The following is a 10,504-nucleotide window of genomic DNA, read 5'->3' on the forward strand; positions in this document are numbered from 1 at the left end:
GTGTGTGTGTGTGTGTGTGTGTGTGAGTAGGAGGGATCAACTTGACTGTCAGCTAAAACTGTGCAGAGCTCTGCTGTTTTTTCATCAATAATGAGGGTATTTTTTAAAGAAAATGAAAAATTGATTTCTATCATTAACTCCTCGGAACAGTGTCAGTTTTTGTCTGCCTGTAGATAACAGCTCTGCCAGTGCAAGCAGGTTTTTGCCCCATATTTTTATTTTCAGATAATGTATCTACTTAAAGCTAGAATCCTTAATTGAAACAATAACAAAGTGGTCACCCCGCATCTGTTTTGGTATAAAGCTGAGGGATGGGCCTGGAGAAATTAAAACTACTCTCAAATTCATATAGAGAGCTATGGATGCAAGAACTGACCATCCATGATATCAAAGCTTTAGTTGTAATCTTGTTTTGAGGCTATACAGTGTTTGAAGAAAAAGAAGTAGCAGGAGTTCTTCAGGTATTCCAAAACAACCCTGATGACACGCGTTGGTATATTTTAATTATGACTTAACCCACACATTATAGGCCCAATGCAGCTGTTTTTATCTCAATATCAAATACATTTCTGGGTAACAATTCAGCACCTTACTGTGATTGTTTTCAATTAAAATGGTCAAAAAGATACAAAAATAGTTTCTTAGCAAAGGGCCTTTAAAGAGATTCTCCTGTACTTTTGTACACATTTTAGCGAGTTGTTCTGAAAGTATTGCTTACGAGCCAAAAGTGGTCCCCGAAAATGACGTTCTGGTTTTCATCCTCTCCTTCTAATGAGGGACTAAATTCAGACTTGGGACACCAGGTGAGTTCAATTTACTACCAGGTAGAAACAAAAAGACGAAGGGGTTTCGGCCATCCTGGACCAGAATTGAATAGCCCTGTCTTACATAATGATAGCACAAGATCTCCCCAAGCAAATCTTAAATTTCCCATCTTCAAAGCAATAGTTCTGCCTGTTAGTTACCAAAATAAGGAGATGTTTCAAATGTTCTACATATGTATTGTGTTGTGTATTGTCAAGATGTTTCAGGGAATTTGTAGGTAACTTTTCTTGTGCAATTACTTTCCATCATATATTATAATAGTTACAGATTACAGTATATTTGACAATTTCCCTTTTTTGTACATTGCACAAAAACCTACATGTAAGAAGTATACAAGAAGGTATTTACATTCTCTGACTTCTATCTGGTGAGGGCAGCACACGTAAGGACAGTTATAGGCTTATGAAATTAGAGTAGTTGAATTAAATATTTCCCCTGAAATAAAGCAGAGTCACTGTCTATTACTACTCTCAATGAGTAGAACGGTTAAAAGAGGAGGTGCACATCAGGTGTGTGTGTGTGTGTGTGTGTGTGTGAGTGACCATCTCTGTCTGTCTCCTCCTCTCCAGCTGTTACTGAGGAGGAGGTCATGTTCACGGCTCATTCAGATGCAGGACGCCATGTAGACAATCTCTCCTCTCCTCTGCTAGTCATTAAGACCTGTGCCAGCTCTGTCATCCATCCGTCAGCATGGGGAGTGGACTGGATTTAACACTCAAACACAACCGAGACCAAACAAACTATGAAATGTTGGTGTAGTTTGGATTTTAGGGCCCAGAATGAGGAATATGTTTATAAGCAGTGCAGCTCACTTGTATATAAGCTCTGCATAAACATTCATAGGAAACTAAGACATCTTTTTTGACATCATTTTTGTAGGTCAAGTCAACCCAAAACAATAGACGATAAAAAATAGTTGTGAAATGCTGTTCTATACTGTCACAAGAAATCAATTTCAATGAAAAGTGAAACAACTGACATTTTCTCATGGAGAGAAATGTAAAAATAACTCACACAAAGACCTTTTACCAAATGCATTTTGACATTAAGATAATGTTGTGTAAATCAATGAGTATTTCACAGATTATACAGCTGACATTGATCTGTCAACTGGATTCATCTCTCATCTGAAAGCATGACATAGTGTCATGGTATGAACAATAGTTATACATAAGCAGACAGAGGGAAGCTGAGGTCAATAGAGGCTCATAATATATATGACAAGCCATGACGGATGCTATAATGTCTTATGTAGCTGGTATAAAGGCTTTATGAATGCACACATAACAGGGTCTACAGTAAAGTGTTACTGCAATTTGTATATAATGTTTATAATAGATATTTCCTAGTTTTTACGAAAATAAATGGCTTTATTTATCTAATGATGGATTATCCATGTATGTCATTGGTATTGAAATATTTGATTAATTAGCTAGATACATGTTAGATTACCACTCCTATTACCTATATGTTGTAGTGTATGTTGTTATCTTAAAACTTAGAATGACAATGTTTCTCTTTATTTACCTGATATACTCTTTATTTTGAGTTGGAATGTACATATTACTGAGTCACACGAAATCAATGCTAATCATGAGATTTGCCAAACAGCAGACTCGTTGCCCTTTTGCAATGTCATTTTGATTCCATACTCTTGAAAACAGGATAAAAAAATCAATATTTGATTATAAAATGTATATTTTGTATCGGTGCTACTGGTATCGCCTTCACAATCTTGTTATCTCAGAATGTCCAACCTTGACAAGGTTACCGGGGATTTGCAGTTGGTCAGCGCAGAGCAGGCAGTGTGTTTTACATGATCTTTCAGAAGCTCAATTTGTTTTGAGGAAAAACAAGACAAAAAAAACATTGGATTACTAGTTAGTGTGGACACAGGCTAGTTAGAGTATAAACGTTCTCAAAACTTGCCCAAAACCAACATGGACATAGGATAGTTAGAGTATGAAAGTTCTCAAAATCTTTGCAAAACTATGTCCTTCTGCACCAATATGAAAGAATTTGAAAAAGAGGGGATTTGTATTTTGGTGGTCTTCATGGGTTTCAAATCTCTTTATTTCTCGCTTATGAATACAATTATTCTGTAATTTATGGGACAAACTTCCCATATATTACCTCTTGTAGGTGCCTCCTCTATAGTCTATCTATACAGTAGGTTTTTGTTACTTAGATTGATGCACCGGTGCATCAATCTAAGTAACAAAATAAGAAAATCCCCATCAAAATCCGTCAGTTTAAGCTAGAGATATCGTCTCAATCCACAGCATCCGCCTATGGCGGCCTCCCGCATTTGCGATGGAAGGTGGCCGAGCTACAGCGGTGTTTGTCAGACCATGCCACATCCTGAATATCGATATTCTCAGGTAGACGTCTGTAGTGTCCGAACGGTTTGGCCTACAAAACTAATATGACCACTCTATGGAAAGGTAAGACTCTCACAAACATGTACTACGACCCACACAAGTGTCACAGGACTTGTCTGAGGGTAACCAGTGGCGGTTTAAAAAATGAATGGAAGTATGGAGGTAGTTTTGTGCCTACCCCCAAAAAAGCGTTAAATATGTGTAATAAATGTTTTATATACACTACCGGTCAAAAGTTTTAGAACACCTACTCATTCAAGGGTTTTTCTTTATTTTTAATATTTTCTACATTGTAGAATAATAGTGAAGACATCAAAACTATGAAATAACACATATGGAATCATGTAGTAACCAAAAAAGTGTTAAACAAATCAAAATATATTTTATATTTGAGATTCTTCAAATATTCACCCGTTGACTTCATGACAGCTTGGAATTTTTCGGTTACTACATGATTCCATAGGTGTTATTTCATAGTTGTGATGTCTTCACTATTCTTCTACAATGTAGAAGATAAAATAGAAAATAGTTAAAAATAAAGACAAACCCTTCAATGAGTAGGTGTTCTAAAACTTTTGACCAGTAGTGTATATATTTCCTGAGCTTTCCTATATCTCCTAGGTATAGGACAGACACTTCAAAACCTTATTCCTCATGATTTATTTTTGACTGTATTTTTGACTATCTTTTGGGGCAGCAGGTAGCCTAGCGGTTAAAGCGTTGGGTCAGTAACCGAAAGGTTGCTGGATCAAATCCCCTAGCTGACAAGATAAAAATCTGTTGTTCTTCCTCTGAACAAGGCAGTTAACCCACTGTTCCCCGGCAGGCTGTCATTGTCAATAACAATTTGTTCTTAATAACTGACTTGCCTAGTTATATATATATTATTTTGCCATTTATGAATGTGTTATTCAATGTGTTTCTGTGGGCTATAGTATTAAAAGCCAAATTCAATTTTTATCTCCCCCAAAATTATATATAATGTTTTTATATACCTAAAGGGGTCCTAAAATTCAAAATCAAATAGCTAATTAATCCATGGTATGACCTTCTAAACTTCTTAAAAGAATTCCATATGTCAGCTTACTGTAGAACCCCTCCAACAAACTCATTCAATACTGCAGAAACTCCAGTATATGATATGGAGACTGGAGTTGTAATATCAGTATCGCTAACCTCTGAAATGAAGAATGCAATTACGGTGACACAAAAGGACTCATTCTCCTCAGTGTGCCATTATGCTAATTAGGCTGGACAGGTCAAAGGCAATATGTGTTAAAATAATCACCAAGTCACACTTTCTGCATTTTAAATAGCCGGATACAAGGTGGAGGAGGTTTGGGAAAAGGAAAAAAATCTACTGTTCTTATATTACATTTAGGGAAATCTTAGTGATTGATTTCGAATATTTGCTATTTTTAAGGGATGTCTGTTCTGGTGAGATATGAAAAGTTCACAACTGGGTCGGAACATTGGTATGGAGGCTGTATTCATGTTGAAAGACATTTTGTGGCGGCTCCCATCCCTAACTAGTGTTAAGAAAAATGTTGATGAGTCCTCAGCCTACCTCATCCTCCCCTTCTCTGCCCGATTCGTAACACATCAACCTCCATCTGACTACTTTTTCCATAGCCTGCTTTGTCTAAAATATAGCTCACACAATTTGAATTGGTGTCCAGAAAATAATTACGGTCATCATTGATAAAGAACCTCATATAGGTCACTCTGTCACGCCCTGACCTTAGTATTCTATGTTTTCTGTATTATTTTGGTCAGGTCAGGGTGTGACGAGGGTGGGTATGATTGTTTTGTATTGTCTAGGGTTTTTGTATGTCTAGGTGTGTGTGTGTAGTCTAGGCATATGTAGGTCTATGGTGGCCTGAATTGGTTCCCAATCAGAGGCAGCTGTTTATCGTTGTCTCTGATTGGGGATCCTATTTAGGTTGCCATTTTCCAGTTTGGTTTGTGGGTTATAGTCTATGTGATGTTGCATGTCTGCACTCGTGTCTTATAGCGTTCACGTTCGTTTTGTTATTTTGTATAGTTTGTTCAGTATTCTTCTTTATTAAAAGGAAGATGTATTATAATCACGCTGCGCCTTGGTCTCCTTCGTATGACGAACGTGACACACTCCTTTTGTCATATTCAGATATAAAATGGATATTTAAAAATGAAGTACACTGTAGAAGTCATGTTTTCTTGAGGAAGAGAGGAGGACACAGCCTGGATAAGTGTAGCTGTTGAAGGCTTGGCTTTGGCCCAGTTGGGCCTAGTATGTGAAACAAGGCTAAATATTACGCGGAGTCACTACAATACCTATTCTAGTACCTATTCTAAGACTCAACCCAATCTCCAAATAACATGTCAACCCATGTCTTGACATTTTAATTACGTCACGTGGTGCTAAAAAAGAAGTGAAACTAAAACTTAAGTTAAGGCATTCATTCTGAATGGTTAAGGTTAGGGATAGGGTTCAATTTAAGTGAATGCATTAATTCCGAGTGGTTAAGTTAAGGGTTAAGGTTTGGGAAGGGCTTAAAACAAAAAAATGAGCGCCTAGCACCGGGATTGAACACGCAACCTTCGGAGCCTGCGGCTTAAACAACACCCTAGCAAGACAAAAGCCTAATAGAAGGTAATATGTGCTCATGTTGCCCCTAGTGGACGGTATAGCTTCCACATTTCGCCAGGTCCAAACATAATCTGGTACCTGCAGAATCAGCACATCCTGAGGTACCCTATTAGATAATGGGCTGCTAAAACCGTAGGCATAAGACAAGACACTAACAACAGTAATTTACAGTAATGTCCCATTTTATTCTCCCATAAACAGGCCCAAATTGTATAACATAACACACACTTTAACTCAATCCGCTCTAATAGCCTCATAAGCTATTAGCCTCATAGGACAACAAAGGGAATGGTCATCAGCCTCTCTGCCTGCCTGCCTGCAAAGGAATGCAAATTCCCGTTTATAACCTTTGCAATTTTAATGTGTCCCTCTGCATCTTTGCGTCGCCAGGAGCACATTTGGTATGCACGGAGAAACAGGAGAAAGTCCAGCTAATTTGTTACTCTGCTTGGATTTCCATTCTCTGGCCCTGAAAACAGCCGCTTGCCTGCTTCGGCCCATTTGTTTAGCACTTAATAAATGGCATAGCCGGTTCACAGAGGTGAGATGATTGATTACCAGATATGGTGTTTCACAGCAGCGATATTTGTCTGAGGACGCATGGAGAATTAGCAATAAGTATGTATTTGGGAATTTGACTTTCAGAGGTAGTACTGTAACTAGGGCAACAAAAAAACGATTTTAAACTCAATGAGGCTCGGCAAAGCGTTGAGGCCTATTGGTAAAGTACTGTTTAGGAGAGTAAACAGAGAAAAACATATACAGTGAAAGTGGTTGAAACAGAATAATCCAGGAACGTATGTGTTGCTATTAAAAAATGATTAGTATGTGTCTTATTAGGGACATGGTATGCATTATAGGGAAATAATGCACACTCTAGAATTCCCTTCAAGCCAATTAGAAATGAGTATTCAACAATGCCATGGTATAATTAAGCAATAAGGTCCAAGGGGGTGTGGTGTATGGCCAATATACCACGGCTAAGGGCTGTTCTATTCGCACGACGCAACGCAGAGTGCTTGGATACAGCCCTTAGTCGTGGTATATTGGCCATATACCACAAACCCCCGAGGTTCCTTATTGCTTTTATCAACTGGTTACCAACGTAATGAGAACAGTAGACAAGTAGTTTTGCATCATACTCGTGGTACGTCATCTCATATATCACAGCTTTCAGCCAATCAGCATCCAGGGCTCGAATGAACTGGTTTATAATTCCAAACAATATCACCCAAGGGAATTTTAATTTTAAGATGGGGTATGTTATATTTTTTATTACGTTATGGATCAAGTTTGATCATCCACCTTGACCTAATGATGCAGTTATATAGAGCAATACAATCATGTTAATAAAAATAGTATGTACAACACATACTGTAAAACCGGATAAGTTCTGGCTACTCAAACATTTTGAGGAAACCGATTATCTAAAAAAATGTACGTTAAGAAACTCAAATAGCTGAAGTGAGCAGTACTACCTTCAAATGAATAACACAAATGCAGTTTATTTGAGTAAGGTATACTTTTATGTAATGTCCCCACTAAGCCACGCCTCTAATAATTTCCTAGTTTGCCTTGCCTTTTCGATTGAATTGTAGAGTTATGGTTGTGGAATTCCTTCATTTTCAGTCCTGTGGCCTTCACCAAGTGAGTTCCTTGGTGAATATTATAAATATGATTTAACCACATTATAAAGACTTATACAGTGGCCAGGAACCCCTAGTTTACAGGCCAGATCAGTAGGGTTGCAAACTTTCCCCAAAATGTTTCCAGTAATCTTCTAACCAGGATTTCTGGAAAAAGGGTGAAATATACTAGAATTTTGTAACCCTACCTCTAAATCACATTATGCTGGTGTAATTGTTATTGGAATCTAGTCAGCGTTAGGCAATCTAGCAGTTGAAATCTGTATTCACCCGCAACCCGCATTCATAATAACTACCAGGGTTAAGAACATTGTGAGGTAAGTACCTAAGCCATTTAAACTGGAACAACCATTTCAGTAACAGGTGCAAAAATTCAATGATTGGATTAGTTTACAAAAAAAGTTATTATCTTTGTGTAGCATAACATTTAATCAATCACTCAATGTAAATGCAAAAACACAGGTATTAAAAACAATTCCAAAAAAGCATCCTGCAATAGAGCACGCTGGGAACAAAGTTCATTTGTTATCATATCTATAAATAATGTAGTTGGTGTGACTTCTCATTTAGTTTTGAGTCAATACCACATAAAGATATTAAGTAATAATGACTTTTCATTGACTCTGAGTACAACTTACTAGAAGTATTTGAGATAAAAATGCACTTGGGGTTTACAGTGTACATAGGTGTAGTAGGCGTGAATGCATGCCTCCATATCTACCTGTCAGTTTTATCATTAGGATGTTATAGGAGTGATGTTTATCCTGTTCCTTACTGTTAGATCTCTCTCTTTAATTGCTGTTGTTTGGCAGACTGGAATATTGATCACATGGGTCAGAGGGATTGGCAGCTGCATGAATCGTTATTAACCGGCCTGTTGGCCATAGCGGGGAGTTCAATAGACAGACAGATAGCCAAGGAGCGCTGATACAGGGTACGCCCTGGGGGAGTTGAGCTCCTCTCAGACACACAGATAATTAACCATCTGAGCCAAGCTGTGCTCAGGGCAACGGCTGATGTGAGGAGGAAAGAACAACAACACACAACAGGACAACACTGTCCTATAGTAGCTATAGCCTTCTAAAAGTATGTTTACAGCCCTGTGTTAGTCTGTTAAAGCCCTCTGATAGCACGTTACAGCCCTGTGCTAGTCTGTTATTGCAGTGTGATAGTCTGTTATAGCCCTGTGCTCGTCTGCTATAGCCCTGTGCTAGTCTGTTACAGCCCTGTGTTTGTCAGTTATAGCACTCTGATAGTATTTTACAGCCCTGTGCTAGTCTGTTATAGCCCTTTGAGATTATGTTATAGCCCTGTGATGGTCTGTTATAGCCAAGTGATAGTCTGTAATACCCATCTGATAGTATGTTACAGCCATGTGCTAGTCTGTTACAGCCAAGTGATAGTCTGTAATAGCCATCTGAAATGTATGTTACAGCCCTGTGAAAGTCTGCAACAGCCCTGTGATAGTCTGTTATAACTCTCTGACAGTATGTTACAGCATTGTGCTAGTCTGTTATAGCACTCTGATTGTCTGTTTCAGCCTTGTGATATTCTGTTAAAGCCCTCTGTTAGCATGTTACAGCCCTGTGCACGTCTGTTACAGCCCTCTGATAGTATGTTACAGCCCTGTGCAAGTCTGTTATAGCCTTCTGATAGCATGTTACAGCCCTGTAATAGTCTGTTGTAGCCATGTGATAGTCTGTTACAGCCCTCTGATAGCATGTTACAGCCCTGTACTAGTCTGTTAAAGCCCTTTGATAGTCTGTTATAGCCCTGTGATACTATGTTATTGCCCTGTGCTAGTCTGTGCTAGTCAGTTAATAACATGTGATAATTTATTAAAGCCCTGTGCTAATCTGATATATAGCCCTGTGATAGCATGTTACAGCCCTCTGATAGCATGCTTTAGCCCTGTACTAGTCTGTAATAGCCCTCTGATAGCGTGTTACAGCCATGTGATAGTCTGTTTAAGCCCTCTGTTAGCATGTTACAGCACCATGCTAGTCTGTTACAGCCCTCTGATAGTATGTTACAGCCATGTGCTAGTCTGTTACAGCCCTGTGATAGTCTGCAACAGCCCTGTGATAGTCGGTTATAACCCTCTGATAGTATGTTACAGCCTTGTGCTAGTCTGTTATAACCCTCTGATTGTCTGTTACAGCCATGTGATAGTCGGTTATAGATCTGTGGTTGTCTTTTATAGACCGGAGCTAGTCTGTTATTGGGCAATGATAGCATGTTAAAGCCCCGTGAAAGTCTGCTGTAGCCCTGTGATAGTCTGTTACAGCCCTCTGATAGCATGTTACAGCCCTGTGCTAGTCTGTTAAAGCCCTTTGATAGTCTGTTATAGGCCTGTGATACTCTGTTAAAACTCTCTGTTAGCATGTTACAGCGCCATGCTAGTCTGTTACAGCCCTCTGATAGTATGTTACAGCCATGTGCTAGTCTGTTTCAGCCCTGTGCTGGTCTGTTATAGCTCTCTTATAGTCCTGACGGTCTGTTTATAGCCCTGTTATAGTCTATTCAAGATGCTGTGTAGTCTGTTACAAGCCCTTGATATTCTGTTCAGCCCCTTGATAAGCATGCTACTTTCCTGTGCTAGTCTGCTGTATAGTCCTATGACGGTCTGTTATAGCCCCTATTTAGTCTATCTAGAGCTGTGCTAGTCTGTTACGCCCTGTGACAGCATAGTTACAGCCTGTGCTAGGTCTGTGAAAGCCTTTGCATAGTATGTTATAGGCCTTAGAACTCTGTTTTTGCCCTGTGGCTAGTCTGTGCTAATCTGTTACAGCCCCTGATAGCATATGATATAGCGCCTGTGCTAGTAATGTAATAGCCCTCTGAAAGCGTGTACAGCCCTGTGATAGTCTGTTAAAAAACTCTCTCGTTAGGCATTCTACACACCCATGCTAAGTCGGTTACAGCCCCTTCTGATAGTGATGTAACAGCCATGTGCTAGTGTCTGCTTTCAGCACCTGTGATAATTCTGTTCGCCCCTCTTCGATAGGCAATGTACTCAT

Source organism: Salvelinus sp. IW2-2015, linkage group LG14 (assembly GCF_002910315.2).
Source record: "Salvelinus sp. IW2-2015 linkage group LG14, ASM291031v2, whole genome shotgun sequence".
NCBI classification, from domain to species: Eukaryota; Metazoa; Chordata; class Actinopteri; order Salmoniformes; family Salmonidae; genus Salvelinus; species Salvelinus sp. IW2-2015.